Consider the following 12,977-nt stretch of genomic DNA (forward strand, 5'->3'; position numbering starts at 1 on the left):
CTCGTTCTCGTCCTCTTCTATTCTCTCTTTCTCGTCCTCATCTATTCTCTCGTTCTTCTCATTCTCTCTCACAGAGAATCAGACAGTGGGGACTTTATTTTTTAATATCAGAGAGAAATGCAGGGACGGGAAGAAACAATTCCTTAAACATGAGTATATGATGTAGAACACATGGAGACAAACTAAATGAGAGACGCATTTCAGACACATTTCTCTGTAAATGATCAGACACAACGTTTCTGTAGACGTCTGAATTATTTTTGCTGAACCATCATGAGCTTCATCATCTGTATAGAAGCAGCCATGCAAGCCCAAGCCTCGATGCTACCACCACCGTGTGTGTTACTGATTCAGCCGATGATGATGCACTGCGTCATTTAATGTGAATTATTAATGTCTGAGTTTGTTTTCCACCATGTAAAAGTGTAGACCTAAACACCAGGAAACCTGAGCTGCTGGAACACTTCATTAGAAGAACATGCTCAGGCTGCTCAGGTGGCGTTAGCTCTGGTCTTTCCTCTGTATTTCTTTGTAAATTTCACTCTGTTCTTTTGATCCTTCTTGCTGATGAGAGCTTTCTGAACAATGGACTGTGAGAACTTCACCCAGCCCTGTGAAGCTTGTTGGTGATGTTTTGGGTTTTTTTTTTCTTCAAAGATCTCACAAGGTTTCTATCATGAGCTGCTGTTGACCAGGTCTGGTTGCTCAGCACACCAGTGCTTTCTTTCTCCTTAAGGACATTCCATGATGTTCTGTTTATTCCTAAAGCTTTTAGATGTCACTTCTTTTCTCAGCTTCATAATGGCTTACTTTTCTCCCACATAAAGCTCTCTGGTCTTCACAGGTGGGACGCACTTATTTCCAGAGATTTCAGAACAGCGTAACAGATATTGCGTCATCAGGTAGGCGTGGCCTATTTGATAATCTAACCCTAACCCTAACCGTAGTATTTGGTTGTTTATTTGTTTTCGAAAATATCTTAACTGAAGGGGTCACGGTGGCTTAGTGGTTAGCACATTCGCCTCACACCTCCAGGGTTGGGGGTTCGATTCCCGCCTCCGCCTTGTGTGTGTGGAGTTTGCATGTTCTCCCTGTGCCTCGGGGGTTTCCTCCGGGTACTCCGGTTTCGGATTGAGTGAGTGAATGAGAGTGTGTGTGTGTGTGTGTGTGCCCTGCGATGGGTTGGCACTCCGTCCAGGGTGTATCCTGCCTTGATGCCCGATGACGCCTGAGATAGGCACAGGCTCCCCGTGACCCGAGGTAGTTCGGATAAGCGGTAGAAGATGAATGAGTGAATAGTTTAACTGTAAGATAATAAATCATAATAGATATAAAATATAAAATCTGCCTGTTTGACTGTTTTGTCCTTCATTATCCATCGTAGGTTTGCTCTTTTTTTTGAAAGAGGGTGTTTTTCCAAGACCTCCGGAAACACGCCCACTTTACGTCGTGGTAACGAAACCCCTGGAATTTAGTGAATGCACTTCAACAGGTGAAACAGGCCTCAAACCAAGAACAGATTCGAAGCTATTAATTATTCAAACCATCAATCCATCAATCTAGCAGCGTAACCTGCGCAACAAGAAACACGTCAGTCACGTGCCAATATTTCTGTGCTGAAATCCTGGTTCATCATCTCATGTTCATCTCAAACAGAATCGATATTAGCGTTCCAGTACTTTTGGAGGAGAAGGTAGATCTCGCTATATTTTCAGATTACATCATCATCATCATCATCATCATCATCGTCAAAGATGATGTCTGAACTGAAAAGACCAGATCTTATTGGTTCAGGATCAACATCAGACAGAAGAAGACTAGAGGATTTCTTAGGGATGTGGACAGATGTTGGGAAAACACACACACACACACACACACACACACACACAATATTAAAGGGCAACATTGAGAAGATGGACAGGGAGATATGAATACTAGAAGATGATATACCCTGACCTCCAGTGCTCCTTCTGCCTAGAACAAAGAACACGATCTGGAGATCAGATGATGTTCCTCTCAGCATCCTGATCAAACTTCAGCTACATCACCAGCAGAAATGAGCACCAGACTAGTGAACTTTTGTAGGTCGTCGTAACGAGCGGATGTCACTGACACCCCCCCTCCCCCATGCAGAGAGGAGCTTCTGAAGGAGAAACACTCAAACAGCACCAACACAGAGAGCGAGCCGTCAGAGCAGAGAGGAGATCAGCTGGTTTTTAGAAACATCGCTGACACACTGAGAAGAGCCTTGTGTGCGGTTCTTAAACGCCCCGTTAATAACAACACACCACTCAACACATCACTCAACACACCACTCAACACATCACTCAACACATCACTCAACACTTTTATCTCTCAGGGCTTTTTTTAATGACTGGAGGCTGGTGGCATTTTACATACAGAATACACAATCAGATCAAAAATGTCAAAACACCTCACAACACTACACACACACTACACACACTTCACACACACTACACACACTACACACACAACACTACACACACAACACTACACACACACTACACACACAACACTACACACACACACTACACACACTTCACACACACTACACACACAACACCACACACACTACACACACAACACTACACACAACACTACACACACAACACACACACTACACACACAGAACACTACACACATACTACACACACACTACACACACAACACACACACTACACACACAACACTACACACACACTACACACAACACTACATACACACTACACACACTACACACACTTCACACACTCTACACACACAACACTACACACACACTACACACAACACCACACACTACAAACACTTCACACACATTACACACACAACACTACACACACAACACTACACACACACTACATAGACACTACACACACAACACTACACACACAACACTACACACACACTACACACACAACACTACACACACACTACACACACATTACACACACAACACTACACACACACTACACACACTACACACAACACTACACACAACACTACACACACAACACCACACACACTACAAACACTTCACACACATTACACACACAACACTACACACACAACACTACACACACAACACTACACACACACTACATAGACACTACACACACAACACTACACACACACTACACACACACTACACACAACACTACACACACACACACACACTACAAACACTTCACACACATTACACACACAACACTACACACACAACACTACACACACACTACATAGACACTACACACACAGCACTACACACACAACACTACACACACAACACTACACACACAACACTACACACACAACACTACACACACACTACATACACACTACACACACTACACACACAACACTGTACACACACATTGATAAACACAAATCAAACACACTCGTGTATGGAAGCATGATGACGGGTAATGTGTTTACTTGAATGTGACGTGACTGAACTGCGTAAAATCAACTGCTTTAAATCAAATCTTTGTTCCAAGAACGAGTCTGATAGAGAAGCTCAGACATGATGGACATTTAATATAGGAGAAACACTTGGACTAGATACAGAGGGGTTTTAATTTACACATGAATTTCAGTGAATGTGTGTGTGTGAGTAAGAGAAAGGTGTGTGTGTGTATGTGTGTGTGATTAAGAGAAAGATGTGTGTGTGTGTGTGTTTTTGTGTGTGTTTTTGTGTACATGTGTTTATGTGTGTATGAGTAAGAGAAAGGTGTGTGTGTGTTTTGGTGTGTGTGTTTTTGTGTACATGTGTTTGTGTGTGTATGAGTAAGAGAAAGGTGTGTGTGTGTTTTTGTGTGTGTGTTTTTGTGTACATGTGTTTGTGTGTGTATAAGTAAGAGAAAGGTGTGTGTGCATGTGTGTTTTGGTGTGTGTGTTTTTGTGTACAGGTGTTTGTGTGTGTATGAGTAAGAGATAGGTGTGTGTGTGTGTATGTGTGTGTATGAGTAAGAGAAAGGTGTGTGTGTATGTGTGTGTTTTTGTGTGTGTGCTTTGTGTACATGTGTTTGTGTGTATGAGTAAGAGAAATGTGTGTGTTTGTGTGTGTATGAGTAAGAGAAAGGTGTGTGTGTATGTGCTTTGTGTACATGTGTTTGTGTGTGTGAGTAAGAGAAAGGTGTGTGTATGTGTGTGTTTTTGTGTACATGTGTTTGTGTGTGTGAGTAAGAGAAAGGTGTGTGTATGTGTGTGTGTTTTTGTGTACATGTGTTTGTGTGTGTGTGTGAGTAAGAGAAAGGTGTGTGTGTTTTTGTGTACATGTGTTTGTGTGTGTGTGAGTAAGCAAAAGGTGTGTGTATGTGTGTGTGTTTTTGTGTACATGTGTTTGTGTGTGTGAGTAAGAGAAAGGTTTGTGTGTGTGTATGTGTTTTTGTGTGCATGTGTTTGTGTGTGAGTAAGAGAAAGGTGTGTGTGTGTATGTGTTTTTGTGTACATGTGTTTGTGTGTGTGTGAGTAAGAGAAAGGTGTGTGTGTGTATGTGTTTTTGTGTACATGTGTTTGTGTGTGTGAGTAAGAGAAAGGTGTGTGTATGTGTGTGTGTTTTTGTGTACATGTTTGTGTGTGTATGAGTAAGAGAAAGGTGTATGTGTGTATGTGTTTTTGTGTACATGTGTTTGTGTGTGTGAGTAAGAATAGGTGTGTGTACTGTATGTGTGTGTGTTTTTGTGAACATGTGTTTGTGTGTGTGTGAGTAAGAGAAAGGTGTGTGTGTGTATGTGTTTTTGTGTACATGTGTTTGTGTGTGTGAGTAAGAGAAAGGTGTGTGTATGTGTGTGTGTGTTTTTGTGTACATGTGTTTGTGTGTATGAGTAAGAGAAAGGTGTGTGTGTATGTGTTTTTGTGTACATGTGTTTGTGTGTGAGTAAGAGAAAGGTGTGTGTATGTGTGTGTATATGTGTGTGTGTTTTTGTGTACATGTGTTTGTGTGTGTATGAGTAAGAGAAAGGTGTGTGTATGTGTGTGTGTGTGTGTGTGTGTTTTTGTGTACATGTGTTTGTGTGTGTGTGAGTAAGAGAAAGGTGTGTGAGTGTGTGTGAGTAAGAGAAAGGTGTGTGTATGTGTGTGTTTTTGTGTACATGTGTTTGTGTGTGTGTGAGTAAGAGAAAGGTGTGTGTGTGTATGTGTTTTTGTGTACATGTGTTTGTGTGTGTGAGTAAGAGAAAGGTGTGTGTATGTGTGTGTGTTTTTGTGTACATGTGTTTGTGTGTATGAGTAAGAGAAAGGTGTGTGTATGTGTTTTTGTGTACATGTGTTTGTGTGTGTGAGTAAGAGAAAGGTGTGTGTGTATGTGTTTTTGTGTACATGTGTTTGTGTGTGTGTGAGTAAGAGAAATGTGTGTGTATGTGTGTGTATGTGTGTGTGTGTTTTTGTGTACATGTGTTTGTGTGTGTATGAGTAAGAGAAAGGTGTGTGTGTGTGTTTTTGTGTACATGTGTTTGTGTGTGTGAGTAAGAGAAAGGTGTGTGTATGTGTGTGTGTGTATTTTTGTGTACATGTGTTTGTGTATGTGTGTGTGTGTGTGTGTGTGTGTGTGAGTAAGAGAAAGGTGTGTGTGTGTGTGTGTGTAAGAGAAAGGTGTGTGTATGTGTGTGTGTATTTTTGTGTACATGTGTTTGTGTGTGTGAGTAAGAGAAAGGTGTGTGTGTGTGTGTGTGTGTGTGTGTGTGTGTGTGTGAGTAAGAGAAAGGTGTGTGTGTGTGTGTAAGAGAAAGGTGTGTGTATGTGTGTGTGTGTATTTTTGTGTACATGTGTTTGTGTATGTGTGTGTGTGTGTGTGTGAGTAAGAGAAAGGTGTGTGTGTGTGTGTGTAAGAGAAAGGTGTGTGTATGTGTGTGTGTATTTTTGTGTACATGTGTTTGTGTGTGTGAGTAAGAGAAAGGTGTGTGTGTGTGTGTGTGTGTGTGTGTGTGTGTGTGTAATCTCAAACATGTTTAACACCTGCTTCTTTCCCAGATGAAGGCTGTCGTACAAACGGTGGTGTTCATGCAGAAAGAACAAACAATAGCAGAAGGACACAAAGAGCTCTAAAAAAGGGACAAAAGGAAAACATTGTGCACTTGGACAGAGCGCTGAGTTCAGACACAAACAATGGACTCCATGGTGTTGGGAGGAGAAAAAGAATAAGCTTGTGCTTTTATCAAGACACACACACACACACACACACACACACAGATCTTTGTGGTGATATCTGTGGTTAAAGCTCTACAGAAATAAAACTGAACTGAAGTAAACAGAAGTGAAGGACTCACGCTGATCTACGACTAAATGTGACACCAGTGCTTTGGTTATCACGAGTGAGTTCCTCAGCTGAGCCAAACGGCATCGTTTAGCATCTGTGCTTCGTTATTAATCAGGGCAGGATGTAGAGTTCAGCCTCACGCTCACGATGTCCAGGAGGGTTCATTTCCTGAAGCCTGACATGCACACAGCAGCTCGGCGATTAACCGCTAGAACATGCACTGTTAATATTTACTGCTAAAATATGAATAAAGGCCCAGAACCTGAAGGTGAAGAGCTGGTTTACTTTGAAAGCTCAGATCAGACTCTATTCATACAGGATTAGGTTCTGGTGATGAGATGGAGAATGTAATTATTATGGGATTAGATCTGTGTGTACTCTACATGTCTGGAAGGATCAGGCCATATTTTAGCTGCTGTAAAATGAACAGGTCCCTGCTGTGATTTATACACATCACTTATCACATGTCAGTCGTTCATATCTACTGCACGTTATTTAACACACACACATTCAGTAAACTAATATCATCTGAACAGCACTTTACTTATGTCTGGCGTGTCATGTGTCTTATATCATGATCATAATCAAATCTATATTGTTACTTCAGTTAAATGGCTGATTTCCTGACTGTCCTCCTGTCCAAACTGACCTCCTGACTGTCCAAAGTGACCTCCTGACTGTCCTCCTGTCCAAACAGTCCTCCTGACTGTCCCCCTGTCCAAACAGACCCCCTGACTGTCCTCCTGTCCAAAGTGACCTCCTGACTGTCCTCCTGTCCAAACTGACCTCCTGACTGTCCTCCTGTCCAAACAGACCTCCTGACTGTCCTCCTGTCCAAACTGACCTCCCAATTGTCCTCCTGTCCAAACTGACCTCCTGACTGTCCAAACTGACCTCCTGACTGTCCTCCTGTCCAAACTGACCTCCTGACTGTCCAAACTGACCTCCTGACTGTCCAAACCGACCCCCTGACTGTCCTCCTGTCCAAACTGACCTCCTGACTGTCCAAACTGACCTCCTGACTGTCCTCCTGTCCAAACTGACCTCCTGACTGTCCAAACTGACCTCCTGACTGTCCTCCTGTCCAAACTGACCTCCTGACTGTCCAAACTGACCTCCTGACTGTCCAAACCGACCCCCTGACTGTCCTCCTGTCCAAACTGACCTCCTGACTGTCCAAACTGACTTCCTGACTGTCCTCCTGTCCAAACTGACCTCCTGACTGTCCAAACTGACTTCCTGACTGTCCTCCTGTCCAAACTGACCTCCTGACTGTCCAAACTGACCCCCTGACTGTCCTCCTGTCCAAACTGACCTCCTGACTGTCCAAACTGACCCCCTGACTGTCCTCCTGTCCAAACTGACCTCCTGACTGTCCTCCAATAAATGATTACTTTAAAACTATTCTAAAACCAAATCCATCCCCTTTATGTCACTCAAAGTCATAAATATGCAGCAAACTTTATTTATTTATTTTTATATGAGATTTGAATGACTAAAATCATATAAATAAATAAATAATAATCAGATAAACCTGCTCTGTGTTCAGCGGTAAAGAGAACGACTTCACGTCCCGTCTCAAGGCGTCGTCCGACCTCATATTTATTTTTAAACACTTTACCATAAAATATTTAACCTGAATGCAGGTGTAGGAAGTGTGTCGGTGATCACGTCGTGCTCCTGAACTGCATTACTTTAGCAAATTTATCGCAGATCCAGTTTCTGTGCATATTATTTATTAATCGTGCTTTAAACGATGCTGCACGCCGCTCTGTATTTTATTCACTCATTAACTCAGGAACAAGTCATGGATCTTCACAACACTGCAATGATTTTTAACACAAAACTCTCAGACATTTTTCTCTCAGTGTTTCTCTCGTTTCTGAGCGAACGGTGCGTTCTGAATAGATCAGGACCGACGAGAAGGTGTTCCACGGCACCGAGCTCCCTGACCTGGAGCCTATCTACAGCAAGCTTTACTGGACCGAGTGAAGATAATCTGTTTCCACACTTTGAAAGTAAACAGAGAATAAGGAGGAGCTTCTTCCCCTGAGCCATTCGTGACGGCCCTGAGCTGACTGTATGATACCGTTTGTTCATGACCTCGTCTCTGACGGCGATATCATTTGTTTTGACCTGGAAATTCTTTCTGTTCTGTTCTGATAAACGTGCGCCGAGCCTAAACACTCCCTAACGAACTCGTCAGACTATCAGTAAACGTCTGATTCTGCTGACGTGTCTACTTTATAAACGCTGCTGGTAGATCAGACCGAGTACTCAGTGATTTTTACGTTTAAATATTTCCTGATGAAGAGTTTTGCTACTCGAACACTGTGTGGTGTTTGTGTAATAAATAGCTGCTTAGGTATTTGCATGGGATTAGATTTTGGTTTTGAGCAGTGGGTGTGTTTTTTTTATCTCACACGACTTCTGCAGTGAAAGTAAAAACAAAACACAATTTCTTTTGCAAAACAGGAACAAACACACAGGAGGGAAAAATACTTAAGAAAAACATCTGGAGCATAAACGCAACATCCTCTTAAATATAAAACACAACACAAACACACAAACACACACACAGACACACACAGCCAAACACACAGACACACACAGCCAAACACACAGACACACACAGCCAAACACACACAGCCAAACACACACAGCCAAACACACAGACACACACAGCCAAACACACACAGCCAAACATACAGACACACACAGCCAAACACACACAGCCAAACACACAGCCAAACACACACAGCCAAACACACACAGCCAAACACACACACACACACACACACAGCCAAACACACACAGCCAAACACACACACACACACACACACACAGCCAAACACACAGACACACACAGCCAAACACACACAGCCAAACACACAGACACACACAGCCAAACACACACAGCCAAATACACACAGACACACAAACACACACAGCCAAACACACAGACACACACAGCCAAACACACACAGCCAAACACACACAGCCAAACACACACACACACAGCCAAACACACACAGCCAAACACACACACACACACAAACACACACAGCCAAACACACACAGCCAAACACACAGACACACACAGCCAAACACACACAGCCAAACACACACAGCCAAACACACAGACACACACAGCCAAACACACACACACACACACAGCCAAACACACACAGCCAAACACACACACACACACACACACAAACACACACAGCCAAACACACACAGCCAAACACACAGCCAAACACACACAGCCAAACACACACAGACACACACAGCCAAATACACACAGACACACAAACACACACAGCCAAACACACACACACACACAGCCAAACACACACAGCCAAACACACACACACACAGCCAAACACACACAGCCAAACACACACACACACACACAAACACACACAGCCAAACACACACAGCCAAACACACAGACACACACAGCCAAACACACACAGACACACACAGCCAAACACACAGACACACACAGCCAAACACACAGACACACACAGCCAAACACAGACACACAGCCAAACACAGACACTCAGCCAAACACACTCGGCCAAACACACAAACACACACAGCCAAACACACAGACACACACAGCCAAACACACACACACACACCCACACACACACACACACACAAACACACACAGCCAAACACACAGACACACACATCCAAACACACACAGTCAAACACACAGACACACAGCCAAACACACAGACACACACAGCCAAACACACACAACCAAACACACAAACACACACAGCCAAACACACACAGCCAAACACACAGACACACATAGCCAAACACACACAGCCAAACACACAGACACAAAGCCAAACACACAGACACACACAGCCAAACACACTCAGCCAAACACACAGACACACACAGCCAAACACACACAGCCAAACAAACACAGACAAGGCAAACACAGAGCTTATTTTTTAAGGTATATTTTTGCCCAGGACCAACTGATCTAACCCTGAGGTGTAGACGAGTTTAGAACTTAACACACTGATTATTCCTGTGTTTAGATGATTATTAAACACACAAACACAGATACACATCTCACTCAAACTGGCCTCGGCTGGATTATTCTCTTCTCATTTAGCTGAGCATCGGCATGAACATTTTTATTCCACTTGGATAATTATCTTCTGATTAAAGCTGCATGTAAACACGACTGTTCACATCCCATCATTCTCTACTGGAGCTTCACTCTCTACAAATACCTCAGTGAGACCTGCTGTTTATCCAGAACACAGACTCTACAGCATCTCATTAACACCTACAGACTCTACAGCATCTCATTAACACCTACAGACTCTACAGCATCTCATTAACACCTACAGACTCTACAGCGTCTCATTAACACCTACAGACTCTACAGCATCTCATTAACACCTACAGACTCTACAGCATCTCATTAACACCTACAGACTCTACAGCGTCTCATTAACACCTACAGACTCTACAGCGTCTCATTAACACCTACAGACTTTCATAAACACCTACAGACTCTACAGTGTCTCATTAACACCTACAGACTCTCATTAACACCTATAGACTCTACAGTGTCTCATTAACACCTACAGACTCTACAGCGTCTCATTAACACCTACAGACTTTCATAAACACCTACAGACTCTACAGTGTCTCATTAACACCTACAGACTCTCATTAACACCTATAGACTCTACAGTGTCTCATTAACACCTACAGACTCTCATTAACACCTATATACTCTCATTAACACCTAAAGACTCTACAGCATCTTATTAACACCTAAAGACTCTACAGTGTCTCATTAACACAGACGGACTCTCATTAACACCTATAGACTCTCATTAACACCCACAGACTGTACAGTGTCTCATTAAGACCTACAGACTTTCATTAACACCTACAGACTCTACAGTGTCTCATTAACACATACAGACTCTACAGTGTCTCATTAACACCTACAGACTCTACAGTGTCTCATTAACACCTACAGACTCTCATTAACACCTATATACTCTCATTAGCACCTACAGACTCTACAGTGTCTCATTAAGACCTACAGACTCTCATTAACACCTACAGACTCTACAGTGTCTCATTAAGACCTACAGACTCTACAGTGTCTCATTAAGAACTACAGATTTTCATTAACACCTACAGACTCTACTGACTCTACAAATAATCAAACCCTTTATCTACTAATGCAACACATTAAGTGTATGTTTTGTACTATAGGTTTTTCGTACCGATTGTGTTAATGTATACATTAACGCAACATCAAAGATTTGAATGTAACACTCAAGGAAAGCAGTATAGTTGTTAATGCAATACTAGATGAGTTAATCCAACACCATACATGTTAATTCAGTAGTATCAGTTTTAATCACACAGTGTAGGTGTTAATAGAATGCTTTTATCAACACTACATGTACACTATTCATACAGTATGAACTGTCAGCATTCACGTAATACCATTAGTGTTAATTCAGCAGATATAGGTAGGCTGTTAATGCTATTAGCATCAATGTTAATGCAACACTCTAAGAGTTCATACAAGAACATTAGTGTTAATTCAGATGTGAAGTAACACCTGAAGCACTGGCAGTGTTAATGCAGCACTGGAAGTGTCCATTCAGAACCTCAAGTGTTTAAATCAGCATTATTTGTATTAAAAGACTGGATGAGTTTATTCATGACTATTAGTGTTAATTCCCTATTCTATGAGTTTTTATTACTATTTTTATTTTTTTATTAGAGTTAATTCACTTCATTAGAGTTAAACTACTAGAATAGGAGTTGAATTTGTTATAGAGTTAATTCACTAGGTGTTAGTGCTCATCTCATACATTGTTAGAGTAGCAGCAGTTGTGCAGCTTAACACCTGTGGTACTCATACAGATGTGCGCGCGCTACAGTGTTAATGTGATATACAGGAGGCATTGAGGGTTGCAGTGCGTCCGATCTGTAAGATTCAGCTACATACGCCACACTGACTGAATAAGGAGTTCAGTTAACGTTCACACACGTTTATATGCTCGCGTGTGAAACGATGATCATCTCTCACACGTGGAAACGTCTCTGAATAAGTGTTTATTACAGCTCCGGATCAGTTGGCGCGCGACCGCGTGTTTAATGGCACAGAAATCACACAATAAAAAGAAATGAATAAATAAAAAGTGTAGAACACACAGAGGGATATGGAACGTGTTTACTTACATCAGACTCACAGAGAAACGCTGATCCGCTCTTGTGGCAACCGCTGGATGATAACAGCACCACAGTCGCACATCCTCCCCCGCGAGCGCTGCGTTACAGATCCCGGTGTGTGCGGTGTGTCCTTCTGCACCCCGTGATGGAGAACAACACAGCGGTGTGTATGAAGAGCCACTCCGCTTCTGTGCCACACAGCAACACCGACAACACAGTGATACCGGAGACACACCCTTTTCACTAACCACGCCCCCTCTCTCTTACATACCCGCGCAGGAGCGGGTGCCATCAACAGGTGCGTACCTGGGCAGTGTATTACGCACAAACACTTTATCCATCCATCCATCCATCTTCTACCGCTTATCTGAACTACCTCGGGTCACGGGGAGCCTGTGCCTATCTCAGGCGTCATCGGGGATCAAGGCAGGATACACCCTGGACGGAGTGCCAACCCATTGCA

At 42.7% G+C, this 12,977-nt stretch overlaps 1 protein-coding gene across 1 annotated transcript in view; it reads right to left on the reverse strand.

Moving 5' to 3' along the window:
• Positions 1-12,674, reverse strand: part of LOC132856857 (CMP-N-acetylneuraminate-beta-galactosamide-alpha-2,3-sialyltransferase 1-like) — a 44,429-nt gene extending 31,755 nt beyond the window's left edge. Inside the window, exon 1 of the mRNA XM_060886703.1 lies at positions 12,524-12,674. The gene's annotated coding sequence lies outside the window, so the exon portion shown is untranslated. The remainder of the gene's footprint in view (positions 1-12,523) is intronic.
• Between the last annotated feature and the right edge of the window lie 303 nt (positions 12,675-12,977).

The sequence above is a fragment of the Tachysurus vachellii genome, chromosome 14, assembly GCF_030014155.1.
Source record: "Tachysurus vachellii isolate PV-2020 chromosome 14, HZAU_Pvac_v1, whole genome shotgun sequence".
NCBI classification, from domain to species: Eukaryota; Metazoa; Chordata; class Actinopteri; order Siluriformes; family Bagridae; genus Tachysurus; species Tachysurus vachellii.